At 42.6% G+C, this 11163-nt stretch overlaps 1 long non-coding RNA gene across 1 annotated transcript; it reads left to right on the forward strand.

Annotated features, from left to right (window-relative positions):
• Positions 1 to 2156: 2156 nt before the first annotated feature.
• Positions 2157 to 10894, forward strand: LOC309530226. The gene is made up of 3 exons (XR_014218701.1): positions 2157 to 2282; positions 5276 to 5316; positions 10289 to 10894. It is a non-coding gene; the product is annotated as an uncharacterized lncRNA (long non-coding RNA).
• Positions 10895 to 11163: the final 269 nt, after the last annotated feature.

Genomic DNA, 11163 nt, shown 5'->3' on the forward strand with positions numbered 1-11163 from the left:
CTTTATACAAGGACTTATTACTGCTAATCCAGAACAGCAACTGTGCTGCACAGAACCCTAATATTGTGTGCATAACCTTTTAAAGATGTTTTGTCAAGCATTTGCATATATTGCATAATTTAACATAATTTAAACCCTGGGAGGGGGAACATTTGGAAAGGGTTAAAATAGGGATTAGGAACCTTTCAAAGGGAAGTTTGGGATAGAAAATACAAGAGTGTTCTGCAATGTGAAAAAAGAAAACAAAACTCTAAACAAAACTTCGTTCAAACCAGGGGTACCTCAGTTCTCGAACATAACCCAATCCAGAAGACTGTTCGAGTTCCGAAATGTTCAAAAACTGAGGCACAAAGGGCTGTCTGAAAATTCATTTGAGAAAAACTGTAAAAACACATAGCACAAGCCATTTGACTTTGAAACGGCCCGTTTGAAAATGGAAGCATTTACTTCTCGGTTTTCAGCATTCTGGTTCCAAAATATTTGTCAATGGAGATGTTTGAGAACCGAGGTGCCACTGTATTAGAGGGAGAGAGTCAGTTTAATATTTATATGTAAATAATATGTGACCAAAGAAACAGGTTTTAATTGTTCCATTAAACAGGTGAAAAGTTCTTTCATAAGAATCAATACATGAAGTATTAGAACATTCAGCCTCTACATTCGGATATTTTCTCTTGTTTTTCAGTTTCTCTCTGAAGCATTTTCATGTCTGAAAGTTTGTGATTAGCTAAACTGAAAAGTAAGGTAAAAGTTGTTTAGGCTTTTTATTTTTATTTTTTCTGATTGCTGATATATGATTTCTGGAAGGGATAAAAAGATGTGTTGCCAAGCTACCACACAGAGGATGCAGAGAGAGCATTTTGTGTTATGGAGAGCTTCTGTAAAACACTCTCTCAATTTTTGCCACTGATTCACAGGTGGTGTTAATGGAGGCAGAAGATTTTGGTGATTCTTTGGTGGATGAATTGGTGCAAAAGTATTAGGGACATGACTTTAGTGATGGTGGAAATGGCAGTGATTCCCTGGGGGCTGACATTTCCTTCCCTGAGGCTCCTGGTGCATGATGCTATGTCATGATATGACATTTATGGAAAGGAGCCTTCTGGGACGAAAACAACAACATAGGGACTACCCTGAAATATAACTGCTGTTGTAGCCCTTCAGGAAAACACAGTTGTTGGTGGGTAATGAAAATGAAGGAGGTGAACTCTGCTTGGTTAACTTTCAGCCCAGCACTGGTTTGATGCAGTAAACTTTCTCATTGTTCTGTTTTTGAAGGTGACCCTACAATAAGTACACATGATAAAATTATTGGATTCAGGCTGATATAATCCAGGGCTCGTGATAGATGGTTTTAGCTCACTTCTCTCAAAGTTTAGCAAAAAGCAATGAAAAGTAGGTTGCAGCTCTCTTTGTAAAGAATTGATTACCAAGGAATAAAGGTAAAGTTAAAGGGACCCCTGACCATTAGATCCAGTCATGGCCGACTCTGGGGTTGCGCGCTCATCTTGCTTTATTGGCTGAGGGAGCTGGCGTTTGTCTGTTGACAGCTTCCAGGTCATGTGGCCAGCATGACTAAGCCGCTTCTGGCGAACCAGAACAGCACACGGAAACGCCGTTTACCTTCCCGCCGGAGCGGTACCTATTTACCTATTTGCACTTCGTGCTTTCAAACTGCTAGGTTGGCAGGAGCTGGGACCGAGCAACGGGAGCTCACTCTGTTGCAGGGATTTGAACCGCCGACCTTCTGATCGGCAAGTCCTAGGCTCTGTGGTTTAACCCACAGTGCCACCCGCGTCCCTTCTGCCATTCTGCGTACCATTCCACCATTCCGCGTACAAAGGAATAGTCCTCATTAATTACAAGAAGTTCCTTCATAGTTTACAGTGTTGAGATATGATGTGTCCAAGCCTCATATCATAGCATGGGGGCACAGGGGTGGTTGCTCTGGGTCCAAAATTATCAGAGATGCAAAATTCCATTACCCAGTGCTGCCTCAATACAGCTAAGTGCTTCTGTCGCTGGGCTCCAAAAATGCTTCTCTGTATGAACCAGGAAGTGACTTCTTCAGACAATGGAATGACTCTTCTTTGCTTATCTCTATGGCTGCAATCTCCTGGGTGATGCAGACACCGTCAGGCAGTTGAATGTACATGCATACACCTTCCATTTCCCTCCCTCGCCCTGGGTGCTAGCAAGCCACGTAACACCACTGATCCAAGCCCTGAAACAAATCTATGTATATGCTGTGCCCTTCAGGGTAGAGGAGGGGTAATGCCAAGGTGGGTTTGTAATACTTATACATTGTAAAAAGACAATACAGAGTGTAGGGATCGATGAATCAGTCGGCCCTCTTCTCAAGCTTAAGTTCAATTATCCACATTTCTACATCAGTTTGTGATTTTTTTAAAAAAAATAAAAACACTTCTCATGAAAATTCATCAGTGAATTTCTCCTAATATACACATCTGTATGGACACTGCTCCCTAAAACAATGCATTTTTAATGTTATTTTCATAAATATATACATCTAATAAACAGTATTTGCATTGCATTACTGGCGAACTATATTGCAAAATTCAGAGAACTGAGAATTTTGAAGGATGGGTTTCTTTTGGTTCACGTATTGTTTCAGAAACTGTCTTTAAATGGTAACTGAAACAATTTTCTACCCATCTAGTCACCTCATACTAGCCACCTCAATATTCGGATCCACATGAATCTGGGTTTCTGTAGGGTCAAAGTAACAAAACTCAAAGACCAGCGTTCCCAGACATCTTTTGATGGCAGCAGTTGTGGGGAACCAGCTCTTTGGCGGGTTTTGTGAGCTAAATTGTGTAACTGGAAGTGTAGAAGGATCATGCTTCCTACTCTGCCTGCAGGGAAGGCTAGATAGCTTACATTTCAGTCACTTCAAAGTCTACAGTCATAGGAGTTCAGACACAAAAATAAAAAGTCATTTCACAGAGCTGCCTCCTTGTTTTTCCCTTGCTTCCTGATAGGAGCACCTGGTGGGATTTATGCACATCAATCAAAGTATGATTAAATGATTGGCACATGCATTTTTTATATTATTCAAATGCTATTCCCTGAATAAGTGGCAGGCACATCTGCCTAGGACCCATCTGTCCAATGAATTTAAAAATGAGAGAAAATATTGATTAATCATATAACCTGAGGGACAGCTCAATCAGCAGAGCATGAAAATCTTAATCTCAGGATTGCAGATTTGAACCCAACGTTGGGTGTAAGATTCCTGCAACACAGGGAGTTGGACTAGATGACCCTTCCAACCCTCCAAGTCTGTGATTCTGTGAACCTAAACATGATCAGCAGCCTTTCTTGCGTGTCACTGTTCGCGCAGGGGCAACAGGGATGAATACTTTAGCTCCAGCCCCATTATCATAATGGTCATCCTCCCACTTGTGAAGGTTGCCTATATGCAGTTGGAACCCCCTCTGTACTCATGGAGGAAACCCGCATTTCCTGGAGTTCCAAAATACATGGAGAAGTACAAGAAGTTCCCCAAGGCAGATAATTGCTATCTGTCAGGCTTGAGGACTCCTCTTCCTCCCCCCAATGGCACCTGAAGCAAGGAGGAAACAAGGAAGTTCTTGGTTGGTGTTGGTGTTGACCTTTAAAGCCCTAAATGGCCTTGGCCCAGTATACTTGAAGGAGCGTCTCCACCCCCATCATTCTGCCTGGATGCTGAGGTCCAGCGCCGAGGGCCTTCTGGCGGTTCCCTCACCGTGAGAAGCAAAGCTACAGGGAACCAGGCAGAGTGCCTTCTCAGTAGTGGCGCCCACCCTGTGGAATGCCCTCCCATCAGATGTCAAAAAGATAAACAACTACCTGACATTTAGAAGACATCTGAAGGCAGCCCTGTTCAGGGAAGTTTTTAATGTGTGACATTTTAATGTATTTTTAATCTTTGTTGGAAGCTGCCCAGAGTGGCTGGGTACAAATAATAAATTATTATCATTATCACGCTGAGAAGCAAAGAATTCAAGTCATTCCTCAATGATGGAGTTGCGCACACTGAGCTCCTCCCCCTTCCCCTCTAGCAACAACACAGTGTACGTCCGTGGACAACTTTCTCTGTGCTCTTTGTTCTTGCACCCTTAACGAACGCTGCATTTTGGGAGAAGTGAGGTCGGTTATGCTGTCCAGTGATGTGTCAGCTGGTGGCTCTGCCTCCCCTCCTTCTTTTCCTAACACTCCATAACTCTTCTGCCTGTCTCTGAGCTGTTATTTTCCTCAAATCCCTGCTGTAATTCGAGACTGCCTTCCTCCTCTCTGGAAGCTATGGGAGAAGGGGGAGGAGACCTCCACCATTCCTCCTCCTCTTCATTTCAATCCCTGACACTATCCAAAATTTGGAAGGCAATCAAAATGTCTACATTTTGAGATAGAACTTGCATACCCTGTTGTTCACTCCTTTTGCTTAAGTGTTGAATTCGCTACTAAGGGGGCAATCCTTTGGCAAGATCGACTAGCATGAGCAGTGTATGACACAGTGGATCTCTGCCTCAATTGGGCTTGGCTGATGTTAAGTCCCCAACTGTGGCTCAGCCTGAGATATGCTGGCAGAACTTGCTTACTACCTAGCTCAGCTGGGTAGCTCAACCAGGTGAGCTGGGTAGCTCAACCAGGTGAGCCAAAGCTGGCTGAACTGAGGCAATCGTAGCTCCTTTAAATGGGGCGTTTCAGAAGCATGTTAAAGACTGGACCAGACAGGCAGGAATTGGGTCACACCCTAAAGCCCATTCAGCTCAGTCACATGACCTGGCAACCACACAGATAACACTATCTTAGTTCTGTTTTCCCTCTACCAGCACGCTTCCCCTGCCCTGTATAAGGTTTGGATCTTTGATACCTTAATGCTGGCTTAATGTACACTGGCTTGCTTTATGCCAATTTCTTGCGATAGTATTGTGCTCCCTAATGGTGATACCTGAACAGGGCAATAGAAATGTTTCTTTCTCACTATGAAGCTGACAAACTCTTAAATAGTTGCATGAATATTTCAGCAAGTATAAAAATAGTCACCTCTTGCAGATTGTCATCCAGAACTGTAGATAATGATAGCATATATCATTCAGACAAAAAAAAAGGATCCCACATATGATTGTTCCTAAAGGTTCTATACAAAGAGCTTATCAATACTCCTTTGTATTACAGTCTTTCATAACTTATGGCCCACCAAGCCAAACATAGGAATTATCTTGGCTTGGCAGATGCTTGACAATGTCCCTGTGGCTTTTCTTTTTTGCAGTCTCAAGCAGGCTGCAAAACCAGGAGTTATGGAATTACAGGGTAGGTTATCTCTTTTCTTTTTTCTTTCTTTCTTTTTTTTTTTTTTTTACAAAAGAGCAATCTATATTTTCATTGAAAATTTACTCATATTTTACAAATAGCAGCAACAAAAGAATCATAGTGATGCAGACTAACTGTGTGCATAAAACTCAGCAGGGACAATTCAAATTACACATCAGGACCACAGAAGGGTAAAAAAAAAAAAACTTTACAAGGAAATTGTGTGTGTCCAGAACAATTTAGGGATTTAAGTTAAAGGAACGGGTACCACTTTCCTATGAAGGTATTTGACATTCTGTCTGCATGAAACTATTGTTCACATATGCTTCTGTTACCTTGCCCAACAACTCAATTTTCTATGATTGTTGATACCTCTGGTTAACAGTGCAATCCAAACTCCAGCTGGACTTAATGGAGCACCTAAATCTCTGGAGACTGTTATTCAAACAATCCAGGGGAGAAGGTGTGGGGAGGTAAGTCTCTGGAGCTAGCACAACTTTCAGGTTTGATACTGTCAAGCGATCACATTGGGGCCGATGTGGGATCCAGGCTAGTTTAGTCCTTTCTCACTACACCCCAGAACATCCAGTTTCAGAGTGATCAATGAACTGCCACCACCAGGATTCCACCAGAAACTCTTCTGCCTAGTGGGTCGAAAAGAGTCCATACTGGTGGAGTGACACTGGCATTACTCTGGTTGGAGAGACAATTCTGACCAAACAAAATGCCCCCCCCCAAGCTGGGCACAAAATGGGTTTAGATTGCAGCCTTGGTGTAGACTGCCAGTCTTTATGTATTATTTTCTTTGCGTCATTTCCAGGAATGTTCACTATGGCTACTTCTGGAATTGGGTGCCACAAAAGCTCTACAAAATCTCACTGATATCTCCAGGTAGTGGAAAGTGGCTACCCTCTTAACATTAGGAGGAACATATTTATATACAGTGGTACACTCTTCCCACCTTGGAGCAAATCTATGCTTCCAAGTGTCATAAGAAAGCTGCAGAGATAGTGCAGGATAGTACGCACCCGGGAAATGATCTGTTTCAGCTTCTGCCTTCTGGAAGAAGGTACAGGGTTATAAAGACTAGGACTAGCCACCTGAGAAACAGTTTTTATCCAAATGTGATTTTGGTTTTAAACGCAGTGTAAGGTAGTCTCTGTGGGAGTATATTGTATTTAATTATGGGATATCAGAGTTTTTAGGGGGTTAACCAGGCTGGGAGAGCAGGCTTGTTGGTTTTTGAATGTCTGATGTAGATTTTTTTTCAATTTTGCTGTTCTGTATGGGACAATGACAATAAAAATTATCGTATAGTACCTCGGTTTACGAACTTAATCTGTTCCTGAAGTCTGTTCTTAAACCAATTCCGTTCTTAAACTGAGACGTGCTTTCCCTAATGAGGCCTCCCACTGCCAGTGCCCTTCCACTGTTCAGTTTCCATTTGTAGACTGAGGTAAAGTTCACAAACCGGAACACTACTTCCAGTTTTGCGGAGTTTGTAAACCGAATCGTAGGTAAACAGGAATGTTCATAAACCAAGGCACCACTGTATTTGTTGTAGCTTTAGAGGGTAGTGTAGACCTGGACTTTGAGAATGTACGAATATAGACTGCAGGCAGAATGCATATAATGCATTTCTTGAAAGACAAAAACTAGAATAACTGGTTGAAGACTAACCTAACCCCTTTCCCCTATCAGTTTACTACAACGTGCAGTCATGAATTTGTTTCTTTTAGGGAACACTTCAAAATTGCACATATATCCAATTCTAATCAATTTGGAATCTTGTATGGAGTATCAATTGCTTGAACGAGGACTTCCACAGAAAGGATAGACAAATGACTGCTCAGATGTGTGCAGTTGAAGTATCTTGAAAAAGAACAGTTGTTGTAGGAATCATGGTGGCAACATGACCTCCCCCTCAGTTAGTGTCTACGTGGAATCCCAGGTGAGTTGTGAGTTCGCTGGCAGCAACACGTTCCTGTGACTGGTTATGCAAGACCCAATATGCACCTAAACCAAAGTATACAGCTTCATGATGGCAGGAAGAAATCATACTGAATGCATGTACAAGAACTTGGGGCTAGTTTTGGACCTAAAGGAATAAATGAGCAGAACATACGGAGAACATACAAAGTCATAATGCTTGGGGATGTAAGAATATAGTGAAACATCAACACTATTAAAGATGGAAGTATGGTAAATTTTGGTTCTCCTGTTTTCTTACTTTTCTAATCCTAAATTCAGTTCTCCACATTTTGCAGCAATCTGCTTAAAAAAAAAATCCCTCACTAAAATTCCCCAGCGTTTTAGTGTAAATTTCTCCTAATAAGCATGCTTATATTGACTAAGAAACACATTTTTGCAAGCAATTTCCCCTAATATAATGCATTTTTGCATGTTATTTTCAGGAATGTGTTCAGTTTCTTGCACACTTTCTCCTAATATATGCTTTTTTGTGAACATGTACTGAATCACAAAAATTGGATAAATGCAAATTTTGAAGGATAGCTGTGTTTTGGAAAGTGCAGATTTGATAGATTTTACTTTAAGGGCTGAATCAAATTTCTCCTCCATCCCTGAGAGGTACGAAAGAGAAGGACACAATTAAATAATTAACTTCATTATCATGCCACTCTTAATCTTGCATAGCAAAAGAGCTCAAGAAGACTCTTGATATTATAATTATTTGCTGAAAAATGAGTCCCTCATTTATTTATTTTTCCACTTTCTATGCTAGAGTGTAATTCCGGGTATAATTCCACTATGAGGCAAAAGCACATATCGCACTATGCAGTGCAAAAAGTGCAAGGGAAAGTAATTTGTTTAAATGCTCTGCATTTCAAAAGAAAAATCAATTTCTTTATTAAATTTATTTTTATGTCATCAGCATTTTCCTCCAAGTATAAAGTTTCACACAAGCTTTCATTTTGTGGGGAGGAATGTGGTTCCACCTTTGGCAACAATAGCTTTATCCCCATGGTGTCTTTTTCGTTCTTCTATATTCCATGTTCTGAAAATGACTGAACAGTATATTTCATATTGGTATTCTCTTTTTTTGGAAATGCAAGGCCCAGTGCTTATCCATGTATGAGTCAAAATTACAAACTGAGCATGCAGCGTTAAAAATTGTTAGGGCTGCAACCTTTGAACATTTCATTTGTATAATGATTGGAATTCAGTGTTACAGAATTCAGCTTTAAATCTTGCCAGACACAACAATGTATCTCACCCCAAATTCTGTTCTGGGGGTTCTCCTGACTCCTCCCAGCTAAATTATCTTTTTGCTGGACAGCAACCAGAATAGAACTCAAAGTAAAAGAAAACTGCAGAGAAAATAACACAAGAAAACTAGGGAAATCCGTTCACCTATAGGCAATATTTTCCAACCCTTACGGAAGTTCTGGGTCAGAATCATTTACTGTTCTGCATAACTAGGAGAGCTGCTTTTGTCGGCCACAAACTACTGCAGCAAATTTTTGTAGTTGAAGAAAAATAGACAAAGGCAATAGACAGGACAGCAAGGTCCAATCTTCAACAATTCTCAGTCTTCAAACACAAACACAACCTGAAATAATATTCAACATAGCATATTGGGGGGGAAACAAGGTTATATTTATTTAAATATAACAAATTAGAGTATCTGCAAAATAAGCCAAATCATTAAGTGTGGGCAGGTGTATGAGGGAAACATTTCTCCCCACCATGGGCATGTAAGCCACCACATAGTTTGTCCTCCAGCCAAGAATTGAGAGAGGATTCCCTTTCCTTGCTACCTGAGCCTTGGGTTGTGAACCCAACATGGGTCCAGCTTTCACCAAGGTATGAACACCAGGCCTTAAGTTGTGCCCAAGTACACAACCCCATGGGACTCGGGTAGCACTGTGGTCTAAACCACAGAGCCTAGGGCTTGCTGTTCAGAAGGTCGGTGGTTCGAATCCCCACGACGGGATGAGCTCCTGTTGTTCGGTCCCTGCTCCTGCCAACCTAGCAGTTCGAAAGCACGTCAAAGTGCAAGTAGATAAATAGGTACCGCTCCGGCAGGAAGGTTAACAGCATTTCTGTGTGCTGCACTGATTCACCAGAAGCGGCTTAGTCATGCTGGCCACATGACCCGGAAGTTGTCTGCAGACAAACTCTGGCTCCCTCGGCCAATAAAGTGAGATGAGCGCTGCAACCCTAGAGTCATCCACGACTGGACTTAATGGTCAGGGGTCCCTTTACCTTTACCTTTACACAACCCCAAGCCCCCAGGCTGTATTTGGTACCGTATTTTTCGCCCTATAGGACACACCGTCCCATAAGGCGCACCTAGTTTTTTTGGGGGGAAATAAAGGGGGGGAATTTTCCCCAGGCACGGGGCTGGGGCGGGGGAAGCCCGAGCCTCCCCCAAACCCAGCCCCCAGAACAGGCAACTCTCCGCAAGCTGTGGGAGCCCGGCGCTGGGCTCCCGCGCCTTGCGGAGAGCCACACGAAGTCTGGGTGTGCTGAGCTCAGCGCGCCCAGCCTTTGACATTCAAGCAACTCTCTGCAAGTCGCGGGAGCCTTCGACATTCAAGCAACTCTCCACAAGCCGCGGGAGCCCAGCGCCGGGCTCCCACGCCTTGCGGAGAGCCGTGTGAAGTCTGGGCATGCTGAGCTCAGCGCACCCAGCCTTCGGCATGCAGGCAATTCTCCGCAAGCTGCTGGAGCCCGGCGCGGGCTCCCATGGCTTGCAGAGATCTGCGTGAAGCCTGGAGAGCGAGAGGGGTCAGTGCACACTGACCCCTCTCGCTCTCCAGGCTTCTGCGAAAGCCTGCATTCGCCCCATAGGATGCACACACATTTCCCCTTCATTTTTGGAGGGGAAAAAGTGCGTCCTATGGGGCAAAAAATACTGTAAGTCAGGAATGCCTCATAATACTATAGTACAACAGGAGGGCAATGACATGAGATCTTCCCTTCCCTGCTTGGATTACTTTCCAAACAGATCAGTTGAACCAAATCAATAGAACAGAGCCCTATAGTGTGCAGTGGGTCAAAGAAGGAAATTCCAAGTGTCTATCAGGACTCTCCAAAAATTCCTACTCAGCACCAAAGCCACATTGCAGATGGATGGCAGAAGGACAGTGCAACTTTAGAAGGAAGAGGAGGCAGAGCAGACAAAAATATTGTCTAGATTGCCCCTTCCCACTAGGGATTGGACCCATGTGCTGACCCCCTCCACCTGGAGAGACCGACTCAAGTCTCTTCCAAGGCCAATGGGGTTGAGACACACCACCCCTGCTAAAAGTAGGAGCATCAATATTATCATAAAGATACACTCTATGCTGTGCTGTACTGTTTCTGCATTTCAGTATTGTAGAAGCCATATGAGATGGTTTCCTAATTATTGTGCAGTCTATTGGTCAAACACTACTGTAAAGTTCTTAAGTCATTTCGTATCTATGTTACAGTAATAGATGACAATTTCAGTGCCTTGCCTTGATTTACTTCTTAAAATCCCAACTTCACAGAGCCATGTCTGAAAGAAACACTCTGTAGCCCGCAATATCTGCTCTAGCCATGCCTAATCATTATTTCAATTAAATGGCATGATTTTTAACTCTGTAAAATGGTATCCTTTGAATGGGCTGCTTAAAATAATTCATAAACAGGAAAACTGGAATGTTGTTTGGTAAATTACATAAAATAACATAAGGGCTTCCAACTGCATTGCTTTTAAGATAAAAGAGCAGCATTATTTGATATGCTTTCAAAGGAGGAAAAAACTGCATCTGAACAATTTTTCGTCTCCTTATGACTGTGTTGAGTATGCACCTGTGGTTTTCAAATCTGCTAAGGCATTCATCAGATCATCAACAG

This window comes from Podarcis vaucheri, assembly GCF_965113315.1.
Source record: "Podarcis vaucheri genome assembly, chromosome: 4".
NCBI lineage: Eukaryota > Metazoa > Chordata > Lepidosauria > Squamata > Lacertidae > Podarcis > Podarcis vaucheri.